Source organism: Arachis hypogaea, chromosome 4, assembly GCF_003086295.3.
Source record: "Arachis hypogaea cultivar Tifrunner chromosome 4, arahy.Tifrunner.gnm2.J5K5, whole genome shotgun sequence".
Taxonomy (NCBI): Eukaryota; Viridiplantae; Streptophyta; class Magnoliopsida; order Fabales; family Fabaceae; genus Arachis; species Arachis hypogaea.
In genome coordinates this window covers 123,895,588-123,908,596 of record NC_092039.1, presented here as the reverse complement: position 1 = coordinate 123,908,596, position 13,009 = coordinate 123,895,588, and the positions used below count along the sequence as shown (strand labels likewise).

General features: G+C 32.4%; 1 pseudogene; it reads right to left on the bottom strand.

The window, feature by feature from the left end:
• Positions 1-710: 710 nt before the first annotated feature.
• On the bottom strand, positions 711-4,729 carry LOC112795391 (chaperone protein ClpB3, chloroplastic-like; annotated as a pseudogene).
• Positions 4,730-13,009: the final 8,280 nt, after the last annotated feature.

Below are 13,009 nucleotides of genomic sequence, written 5' to 3'. Positions count from 1 at the left end.
GTTGATTATATATTTAAAAATTTAATATTTTAAATTTCACTAAATAATATAGTAGTTATTTTAAAATTTAAATCTTTAAAATTTTGTAAAATTATAATTTTTATTATTGTTTAATTAATATAGTAGAACTTAATAATTAAAAAATCAATTTGTAGGATCACTTGTTAAATCTTAATAGTTTAATATATATATATATATATATATATATATATATATATATATTTTAAATAATTACTATACTTATTTAGTGTGATCTAAAAGATTAAAACTTGCCGTGTGTGTCTGATGCAAAAGAAAAAATGAAAAAATAAAAAATTCAAACTCGAACTTGTTGAATATGTGAATGTGCTTTTTAATTTGGTACTCTTGTATAGCAGTTGAGGCAGAAATAGTGTTTTTACTTTTTACTACATTTCTCTTGTAAAATGAGTTTGAAGCTTGATTCCCCTTGGCTTTCTGTTTGTGTTTGGTTAAGGGATAAAACTGGATTGAATAAGCTAAATTGTTAATAATTTTTTAAAAATTTCCAAAGCATTTTTTATTTAATATTCTAAATATAAAAAACAAGACTTGGATTTTTATTTAAATAAATAAAAAATTAAATATTTTTAGGCTTACATAAAGGTGAACAAGTTGCACATCTATGTAACAGGTAGCATTTCGCAACACTCTGAGTGCCAATAGAAAACCCACCACTTCGCAATAGGACATTATTGATGAACACTTGTTTAAGACAAAAATGAGAACTTTTAACACAAGAAATTAAATTAGAATGTTTCCCATACATTCCATTTATTGAAACCTGAAGAAAAGAAAGCCAGAAAGGTTTATGCTGAGCCTGGTCTAAGCTTCCTGATGGAGAGTTTATTTTCCTCTTTGCTTGTGATATCTCTGTCTATTAAAATTCTGTCGTTCTCCTTAAATTTTCCATTTAGAACCCCGTTGGTGAGTTCGGTCAACACTTTCTGCTGAATCACTCGCTTCACCAGCCTAGCACCATAGTTTTGGTCATACCCCCACTCAGCAATAAGTTTCACAGCACTATCCCTTACTGTTATTTCCATCTTCTGACTCTCCTTGGATATCTTCTTCACTTCATTCAACTGTCATAAAGGAAGGAAGGATGGGTATTTAAAAGAAACATTCGATATTATTAGAGATATAACCATTCATGTGCTGCTTCCTATCAGATAAGATTTTAGAAGGAGTAGTTTCATGACATGACATCATAATTCAATTCTTATTGGCCTCAATAGAAAGAACTTTGCCATAGGGCTAACAAAAAGAAAAAAAAAGTTATGCAAATCCAAGAGATTATCAATCAATTTACCTGAAGCTTGACAATGCTGTTTATTTGGTCAGGTTCTAGAGGCCGGAACACAATAAATTCATCAACTCTGTTAATGAATTCAGGCCGGAATTCTTTCTGTGCAGCAGCCATCACTTCCTTCTTCATGTGTTCATATCCTAACTGTCTTTCCATGGCATTATGAATGACATTGGATCCAACATTGGAGGTCATAATGATGACAGTGTTGGTGAAACTCACTTTGCGACCACTTGCATCAGTCACTCTTCCATCGTCCAAGACTGGAAGCAGAACATCCAAGATGCCGCGGTCAGCCTTCTCAATCTCATCAAGCAGAATAACAGAATATGGCCGGCGGCGAACCCTCTCGGTGAGCTGGCCTGCCTCCCCAGTCCCTCTGAATCCCGGTGGAGCTCCAATGAGTCTTGAAACCATATGCTTATCCTTGTACTCGCTCATATTGATGCGAACCAGAGCTTCTTCCGTGTGGAACAAGTAAGAGGCAAGTGCCTTAGCCAACTCTGTTTTTCCAACACCAGTAGTCCCATAAACATGAAGCTAGCAATGGGACGGTTAGGAAACGCAAGGCCAACTCTTGAACGTTGGATAGCCTCCGCCACTGCCTTCACAGCAATATCTTGTCCCACAATTCGGTCATGATTCTGTGGGAATTTCCTTGTAAGTTGGGTTAGCACTTAGCAGTTAAAAGCTTGGTAGGTGACCAAGTCAAGTTTAGGATTGGGGTTAGATTTTGGACTTGTCCCGGATAGGAAAGGTAGTTCCTAGAGAGAATTGGTGTTTGTAATCAAGATGATTATAGTGAAATTTCATCATTATTGTGATGGAGATTGGATGTAGGCTGCATTGCACTTGGTAGCTGAACCAGAATATTTCTTGGTGTGATTATATCTCTCTTCTACTCTATTTCTGATTTTACTGCGTAGGAGACAAAACTAAAAAATATCTCTTATTTGGTTGAGACAAAAACAAGAAAAATTTTCTGAAATTAGTTCAAAGGGCAAAAAGTATTACTTTAAAAAAAATGGGTTAAGATTCAACCCCCTTCTCACCACTAATAACCATCAAATAATTTAATATATTTAATTAATTTATTATTTAACACTTTTAATTAACAACTTTACATTAAAATAAATACATGTGAGTTTTTATCTTGTTAGAAACATGTGATGGAATGATGAGATAGATGTCAAAACAAGTAAATTAAATCTAATAACAAAAATAATATTTGAATATCAAAATTAAAATCAATTATTAAAATTTATTATTAATATATTTATATATAAATATACGTATAATTTAATTTATTTTTGATATGTATTTATATTTTAATATATATTTTATATTTGTGTTGATTTTGATAGTTAATTTTAATGTATAGATTAGATAGCATAGTCGATCAAATAATTATACCTGCTCCCACAATAGTGTGGATCTCATCAATGAAAAGTATAATTTGACCTTCGGATTCGCTTACTTGTTTGAGAACGGCTTTCAACTTTTCCTCAAATTGTCCCCTTAACTCTGATCCTGCAACAAGGCCACCTATATCAAGGGAAACAAGCTGCAAACAGAGAAGGTTTAACTCATAATTAGTTTTTGAGTATGTTATGTGTATATCAAAATCAATCACTAGTATAAAATATATATTTTAAAATATAAAATATACATTAAAAATAAACTAACAATACATGTATATAAATACATCGTAATTGATTTTAGTAACTAATTTTAGTATATAAATAATATTTTTTATTTTTAATATATGTCTAAGTGTGTTAGTTATATTTAAAGATTTGAGTTTAGGACTCAGGTTTGTGAGTTGGAATAGATGTTTCCAACGCATACCCTTCGATTCATTAGAACTTGAGGAACTTCTCCTTCAACGATTCTTTGAGCAAGCCTGTTTCAAAGATAGTGTTAGGTCAAGAATAGTAGTAAAGTATGTAGTTATGGAGCATCACAACACATTACATACCCTTCGACAATGGCAGTCTTGCCAACACCAGGTTCTCCAACAAGAACGGGGTTATTCTTCGTTCTCCGAGAAAGAACCTGGATACACCTTCTTATATCACCATCCCTTCTAGAAACTTTGTCAAGTTTTCCGGCTTTAGCCACCCCTGTTAAATCTTTCCCATATTTTCCTAAGGCTGAATAATCAGCCTTCTTTTCAGGTCCTGTCACACCAAAATCAATCTAGCTTTATAAAATTCAAATGATTACTATTTTATGTACATTAATTTAGTGGTTCAATTTTGATAAAGTGAATGTAATTAGTAAATGGAAAAAATGATATAAGTAAGGAGAAAATTCAGGTGCAATCGACTTCACGTGAAGTTGATAGTTGGGAGCCGTTAAATGAAAATTTAGTCAAATCAGTCAAATCATCTAACGGCTCTCAATTATTAACTTCACATAAAATTGACTGCACCTGAATTTCCATCTATAAATAATAAGGAGTCGATCTTTAGTTTAGTCAATTTTTAGGTTTGACTAAATTGTTTTCTAACAACTCTTATCTATCAGTTTCAAGTCAAGTTAACTGTACTTGAATTTTTATGGTGGAAACAATCACCTAACGAAAAATGTAACATTCTTAAAAGTTGATGGAGTAATGGGTAGAGTTGGAGGCACCTTTTAGAGGGTGATCCCCTTTCTCTGTTTTGACTTGGCGATGTCGCAGATGGATCCCAATTGAGTCCAGATACCAACCACTCCGACCATGAAATCCCACAATTTCTAAATCCTTCATTGCGAAGTCGAATGGTGTCCCTTCTTCAACTCCGTACGGTCCATAGGTTTCTTGGACGAAATTAATGGCACCCCCCTTTTTCTTGGGATTCAGTATACTTTTATTACTTATGAATTTCAATGACCGTATGTACGGATTACCGCCATCCCTAGCTTGCAAGGGAAAATAATGCCCAGAAATACCAACAAGGAATTCACCTGGGTATTTTAGCTTAATCTACAAGACACATAAATAATATAAAATGAAGAAAGAAAGGAAAATAAATAATAGAATAAGCTTGTTAATGTATATATTATAAGATTATAACCTTTTCCTTTTTGGCCTTAAGTTTTGGATTAGATCCTCCATGTTTTGTTGCTTTGAAACGCTTGCCGTGGTTATCATAAACCAAAGTGAGTGACATAATGTAGTCACGATGCTCAACATGAATTTATCTGACACCGCTGAAACACCCATCATCCCATTTATCTCCACCATTGCCTCCCCATGGTCCTATTGTAAACACCTTCTCCTCCATATTTGAACTCCCTCCAACTCTTTTCTAGTTCTTCTGAAGTTCTAATGAATAATGCATCTATCCATCCATAAGCTTAATAAGTAAACAGATATATCTATGAGCATAGACATGAGTCTTCTTTGATTATTCTCTCTTCCTTTGAACCTCTTCTTTACTTTTTTTTTTCTTTTAGTTGACGGAAATAAAGTCTTCTCCTAAGTCTTCTCCGAGTCTTTATTTTTTCATAAAATGATATTTGAGTATTTGACCTTCAAAAGATGCTTTAGTTCCACCAAAAATGCACCTAATCCAACCATTCTTAAATCATTTTCAAAAAAGGATGATTTCCACGTGATTTGTCGTAAGTTTATTTAAAAAACATACATATTTTTATATCCTCTAAATTTGATAGTTTTATATTAATTAAGTTAATATTTATTTTTTACTTGAGTGACAACAAAAATTAAAGTATATATATTGTTACCTAGATTATTTCTTTATCAATAATAGGTTTACCATTGTAATTATTTTTTAGTGAGAGTACATAAAAAAAAAGTACATAGTATATAAGGTGTAATAACTCAACAAATATTTTCTAAGGGGATTTTTCATTCTCTCCAATAATGAGAAGAACCTATCTCTCTCCCTCTCTTAATCCTTTCTGATTCATCAAACCATCAACATCACAGCTTGAACAGCTTAGGGCATGAGATTTTCTTCATGGTGCGGTGAGCGTGGAGAGCAACCAAGCTGTGAATCAAAAAAAAAAAAAAGTTGCGAATCCAATTTTGCCAATCTCTTTCTATCCCTAATTTTTCTTTCGACATTTTCTTTCCCCCATTCTTACCTCTTCCTTCAAACTCATCCAATAGAGTTTGATGAGAGGCTATTTCGCAAGATTCTTTCTTGGTGAACATAGCTGTTCCGATCAACGAGTTGGAAGGAAGAAGATCTGAATCTCTATTACTCTGTGATTCATTGATTTCTCAAAATGGCAAACATGGCAAACAGATCCTCCCATTGCAGAGGTCGTGGAGCTACATTGGCTTGCTCTCATTGCAACAAGCAAGGCCACACAGAAGATGTATGCTATAAGAAGCATGGGTACTCCTCCCACTTCTACCAATGGCAGCAACATAACACCACTATCAATCACGTGATCACTGAGGGGCATGATGATATACTCAGTGACAAACAATTCCAGCTCAATTGTCTCCAAGAGAACATTGGAATATCAAGATCTGGATTCACTCCAGAGCAAAGATTTGCCTTGTTAGAGTTGATCAAAGACAAAAGTGTGCAGCAACAACCTCATAATGCAAATCAAATTTTGACTAATTCCATTCACACTTCCACTCCAGGTAAAACCATTGCATTACATTTTAATGCGAGAATTATGAGCATTATCACTCCAAAATCTGCACTATGGATCATTGATTCCGGTGCAACAGATCATGTGACTTTTGACTTAAAAGATTTTGCAAGTTTTCAAAATATTGATCCAATCAATGTGATATTGCCAAATGGAACCAAAACTGTTAGCACCATCATTGGCACAATCACATTTTCTAAAAATTTTTTTCTCAAAAATGTTTTATACATTCCTTCTTTTGATTTTAAATTGATATCTGTGTCAAAGTTAACCTCAAACTTACATTGTCAATTGTTAATCAATGATAAGTGTTGTGAGATACAAGATAGATCCACATCAAAAATGATTGGCATTGCTGAGTGTATAGAAGGGTTATATACAATGAGTAGAGAACCAGAATTCTCTCATTTTCCCCCTCTTCCAACAAAGCAAGCTTCATTGGCGGTAACTACTACTACTACTCATCCCACCACACCTTCACACAGTGAGCACAACAACATTTGGCATCTTAGATTAGGACACATACCCATGCATAAATTGATTTTTCTGAAGAAGTATTATCCTTTTATAGATAGTATTGCTTCAAATTTTCCTTGTGATTCATGTCATTTTGCAAAACAAAAGAAATTATCTTTTAATCTTAGTACAACTAAAATAAAAGATTGTTTTGATTTAGTTCATATGGATATCTGGGGTCCTATTTCTGTCCCTTCCAATGAAGGACATAGGTATTTTTTGACTGTGGTGGATGGTAAGAGCAAATTCACTTGGATTTTTTTTATGAAAACCAAATCTGAAGCATCACAATTGGTTATTAATTTTGTGAATTTTGTCAGAGTACATTTTGAAAAACAAGTTAAGTGTATAAGGACCGACAATGGGCCAGAATTCACTCTAAAATCCTTTTTTGCATCAACTGGAATTTTACACCAAACTTCTTGTGTAGAAACACCAGAGCAAAACGGGATTGTAGAGAGAAAACACCAGCATATTTTAGGTGTTGCTAGAGCACTGCTATTTCAATCAGGAATTCCACATTGTTTTTGGCAATACGCAGTTGCTCACGCCATTCACCTAATTAATAGGCTGCCCAGCACTAACCTGAATAATGCTAGTCCTTATAAGCTTTTGTATGGCAACTTACCTGACCTTTCATATTTAAGAGTATTTGGTTCTCTTGCATATGCCTCCACATTAACAAATTCAAGAACAAAATTAGACCCAAGAGCCAGAAAAACAGCTTTTCTTGGTTTTAAATTAGGAACAAAGGGTTTTCGACTTATTGATTTAAAATCAAAGGAAATTTTCATATCCAGAAATGTAATTTTTTATGAAACTCATTTTCCATTTTTACATTCCACTAGCACTGACATTTCTGTAGTGCCCATTCGTACTCCACAATGCATTGATCTTTTTCAATATGATACACCATCCACACATCATTTGCAATCACCCACACATACCACACTCATAGATTCAAATGAACATTTCTCAAGCTCAATGCACTCACCAATTTCCTCACACACCATTGCACCCATTACCACACCACACACTGATAATGCACCTGCATCACAACACTCTGACATCACACATGACTGCATTACTAGAAAGTCTGAAAGAGTCAAGAAACCGCCTGCTTATTTGAAGGACTATCATTGTATGACAACCCACACAGCTCACTCTAGCAATGTTTCCAACTCTAACTCTTTATATCCTATCTCACAACACTTGTCATATGATAAACTAACCCTGAAATATAAGTCACTTTCTCTAATCATCACCTCAAATCAAGAACCTAGCACTTATGAGGAAGCGGCTGCACATGAATGTTGGAGAAAGGCAATACAAGATGAATTGACAGCTCTAGATCAGAACAGAACTTGGTGTCTCACTGAACTCCCAAAGGACAAGAAGGCTGTGGGTTGCAAATGAGTTTTTCGGGTAAAATTCAATCCCGATGGCACCATAGAAAGGCACAAAGCGAGGCTAGTTGCAAAAGGATTCACTCAAGTGCAAGGAGTAGATTATGGTGATACTTTTAGTCCAGTTGTCAAAATGACTACCCTACGAGTAATGTTAGCATTAGCAGCGGCAAAGAAATGGCATTTGAAACAGCTGGATGTCAACACTGCCTTCCTTCATGGAGATTTGGACAAAGAAGTTTATATGAAGATACCACCCGGTTTGGCTGTGTCACAACCAGGTTTGGTTTGTAAATTGCAAAAATCTCTATATAGGCTTAAGCAAGCAAGCAGGCAATGGAACATTAAGCTCACTCAGACTCTTGTGGATGCTGGTTATAAGCAGTTTTTTGATGATCATTCCCTCTTCATTAAGAAACAATCTCAAAGCTTCACTGCCATTCTAGTATATGTTGATGACTTGGTGTTAACCGGGAATGACATTGGTGAAATCAATTCCATCAAGCAAGATTTGGATGACAAATTCAAAATAAAGGATCTTGGTGATCTCAAATACTTCTTGGGAATGGAAGTAGCACGCTCTAACTCTGGAATTCACATTTATCAGCGGAAGTACACCATGGACCTTCTCAGAGATTTTAGTTATCTAGATTGCAAGCCTCTCTCTACTCCATTTGATTATAGTCAGAAACTTTCAAAGGAATCAGGTACCATTTTAACAGACAACACTGTTTATAGACAGCTCATCGGCCGACTCCTTTACCTCACAAATACTAGACCCGATATCTCTTATGCTGTGGGACGTTTGAGCCAATTTTTGGACTGTGCAACAACTTCTCACCTACAGGCTGCTTTTCGTGTACTCCGATATTTAAAAGGCCGACCTGCAACTGGTCTCTTCTTCTCCTCTACTTCTAATCTGCATCTCACTGGATTTGCCGATGCTGACTGGGCTACCTGTGCCGATACTCGTCGCTCCATTTCCGGTTATTGCTTCATGCTTGGGAACTCACTCATTAGCTGGAAGAGTAAAAAGCAAACCACAGTTGCCAAGTCCTCTGCAGAAGCTGAATATAGGTCTCTTGCTGTTGCCACTTGTGAAGCTAGTTGGTTATCTTTCTTAATGGATTTCATTGGCTTGCCGCTTCAAAAGTCTATCACTCTATTCTGTGACAACCAGTCAGCCATTCACATTGCCAATAATCCCATTTTTCATGAAAGAACTAAACACATTGAAGTGGACTGCCACATTGTTCGTGAAAAGCATTTGTCTGGTCTCATTCATCTTATGCCAGTTCGTTCCAATGATCAACTTGCTGATTTTCTTACCAAAGCTCTGCCACCGGGTCCTTTTCTTGCCAATGTTTCCAAGCTAGGATTGTTAGATTTACACAATTCTAGCTTGCGGGAGGGTGTTACCTAGATTATTTCTTTATCAATAATAGGTTTACCATTGTAATTATTTTTTAGTGAGAGTACATAAAAAAAAAAGTACATAGTATATAAGGTGTAATAACTCAACAAATATTTTCTAAGGGGATTTTTCATTCTCTCCAATAATGAGAAGAACCTATCTCTCTCCCTCTCTTAATCCTTTCTGATTCATCAAACCATCAACATCACAGCTTGAACAGCTTAGGGCATGAGATTTTCTTCATATATCTTACATTTATATGTATATTTTAAATATTCAAATAAAAATAGATAAAAATACATGATGAACTATTTATTACTTAAAAAAATTTATAAAATATTAAAATAATTTTTTTGTTGAGATTATTTTCTCAAAATTTAAGTCTTTTAATGATTAAAATAATAATTTATTATAGAGTAAAGTATATTTTTTGACATTAAAATTTGTCAAAAATATTTCAAATTTTATTTTCTTTCAATTTTATCTCAAGTTTTTTATTTATCAAATATATTCTAACAACTGAATTTTTAAAAAGTTTAAAACTATTTCAACAATAATGTATAATAATTATGTCTGACTTGCTTGTATTCAAAGTTGTTATTGTGAATTTAATTTTATTGCTGGATTGGTCATGGATTTTTTGAAAAATTAGTTGTTAGAGGTAAATTTAATGCAAATCGAAAATTTTTAGGATAAAATTAAAACAAAATAAAATTTAGGGATATTTTTAAAATTTTTAACCAACTTTAAGGACAAAAATATACTTTACCATTTGTTCCAAGAATTATCTTAAATTGGGATGATTTGGGTCACGATTTAGACTCCTTCTGACGAGAATTTCGATATCATTTCTAACAAGATAAAGTCGTCCAAAATCTTTGAATGAGGTTGAGAGATGATACCTTCAAGAAACTCTACTGCTTAAATTAATAAATAAGACTGATTTTATAAATTAGGGTCCAAAAAGACCTGTATATGTTAAAATATTTATACAGATAGAGTGATAGCTTAGTATCATTCTATAACTCTTTTACTTATAATGATGGATGGTTATTCTCCTTGATTTAAGAGATTGTTCATATCCCATTTCAAAATAGTGGATAAATTTATAGGTACAGTTGAGATTCTCTTATTGTACAAATTGGATCGGGATTCAAGGATGAAGGCTCTATCAAGTCGGATAGATTGTCGAAGGAGACATGGACTCTTGTGTCTAGTAGATTGGACTTTATTCAATTTGAGTTTGATTTCAATTATGGATTAAGGTATGAGCACCCTTTATTCTATATATTATAGGAAAAAAGACAGATAGACCCCTGATTTTTCAAACTTTTGACAAATACATCCTTAATAAAATTTAAATATAAAAAAGTCCCTGACTTTAACAAACGGAGGACAATTTAGTCCTTTCGTCTATTTGCCTCTCATACATCTAACGGAACTGACTGACGTGGCTGAAACGGTGAACAGGTGTCCGTTACGGTGCCACGTTGGAAGGGGAAAAAAGTTCGAAGGACAAATAAGTCCTTGACGTCATTTTACAAATAAAGTTCGAAGGACAAATAGGTCCTTGAGAATTTTTTTTTCATTATACTTCTATTATACTTCTATTATGAGAATTTAGTTTATAAAATTAGGCTAATTTTTTTTGTATGGAAAAAATATTGGTGTTTTTGTTGAAAATGGGAGAATGTGGTGTAATTATAGATGGGTGGATTTTTTTGTGGGAAGTCAACACGTGGGGGCGTGTTGAACACGTGGCAGCATCTTAGCCAACACGTGGGGGCGTGTTGAATAATTTCCACAATACTGTAATACACTTCAAATGTCAATATTCAACCAAAACACCAATTTTCTTTCCATATTAAAAATAATTTCTGATAAAATTATGCTTATATTTTGAAATCTAGTTAACTTGTTTTATTCTACAATTTAAATTATTTGTATTAAAATTGTAGAAATTGGACTTGTTATGTTTCTACTCTTTTTCTTAAATTGCATTAGTTTAGTTTTAGTGTATTTGTGTATTATATTAGAATTTGTTAAATTGCATTAGTTCAGTTTTCATCATACTGGTGGCATTAGTTAGCATCAATTCATTTATGCATCAAGTTAGCATTAGTTCATTTGTGCATCATTCATGTATTAAGTTAGCATTAGTGCATTTGTGTATTATATTAGAACTAGTATTTTTATGCATAATAACATTACGAGAATATATTTTTTTTAAATTATAGTTCACTTTGTTCTAACAGTATAAATTATGCATGACACAAAAGATTTATAAAATCAAACTACTTTTATAAAAAAGTCGTAAGTTGACAAAAGTTTTTGACTAAGAAGACCAAGATATCTGCAGATAAAAAATTAAAGAATAAGATTTTTAGTTATTATTTTTATATGAAAAAGTCTAATTTTTTATTAGTAATTAATTTTAACATTCGTTATCTAAAATTTAAAATAATTTAATGTGTATAATTTTACATTTAAAATATTTTAATTGTAAAAAAATCGAATGACATATTTTGATTTGTCAAATTACTAATATAAAATATAATTATATATAGAGTAAAAATAGTAGAGAGAAATATAAAAATGGAGAGAGGTAGATGAGAGAATTTAGGAAATGAGTTTATTAATTTTGAAAAAAAAAATTCTCAATGACCTATTTGTCTTTCGAACTTTATTTGTAAAATGACGTCAAGGACTTATTTGTCCTTCGAACTTTTTTCTCCTTCCAACGTAACACCGTAACGGACACCTGGACACCGTTTCAGTCACGTCAGCCAATTCCGTTAGGTGTATGAGAGGCAAATAGACAGAAGGACTAAATTGTCCTCCGTTTATTAACCTCCTACTTTGTCATTTGTCACTTTATAAGTATAGTTCTCATCATCATTTTGGATGATTTTTCTCTCCACCAAAATTAGTTATTATTTGTTCATAAATACATGAGTTGTTTAATTTATTTTTAATGTGTATTTTATATTACAATATATATTTTATACTAGTAATTAATTTTATTAATAATACTTAAAATATTCTTCAAATTTTCGAAAACAAATCAAATAGTCTCTTATTTTTATGAGTGACCATATAAATCCCTCAAATTTATCTTCGTGGATTTTTATTGAAATGTTATGTTAACGCTTAATATTCAATTTGAGTAAATAACTTAATTAAATTCTTTTTAAAAAAATAATTTAAATAATAAATACTTATATTAAAAGTAATTTATAAATAAGTTATTTTGTATTTGATTTTTTAGTTGTAAAAGTGTTTATTTTAAGAGAAGAGTGATAAAATGCTTCTTATTGTGAGAGAAGTCATTTTTTTTAATTTCTTTATAAGCATTAAAATAACTTCTTAAAAAACTGTAATTTAATTTTAAAAATTGTGCCAAACATTAATACTATACCTTTTTATAAGTTAAAATTAAAAAAAATAACTTATGAATTTATCCAAACGGGCCCATAATCTAAATCAACATTGCACTATAGAAATTTGGGTTTGAGACTAAAGGAGATTTATGAAAATAATTTTAAAAGACATTTTTTAATCATTTGATATAAAAGTGAAAGACTATTTTAATTCGTGTTTGGAAAACTAAAAACTGATTTAAGCATTATTCCTCTCTTTCTCTCTATTCTTTACCAAATAATAAAGTTGTAAAATTAAGTAAAATAGCTATTTAAGTTCAACCAAGTTAATTAAACGTGTTTC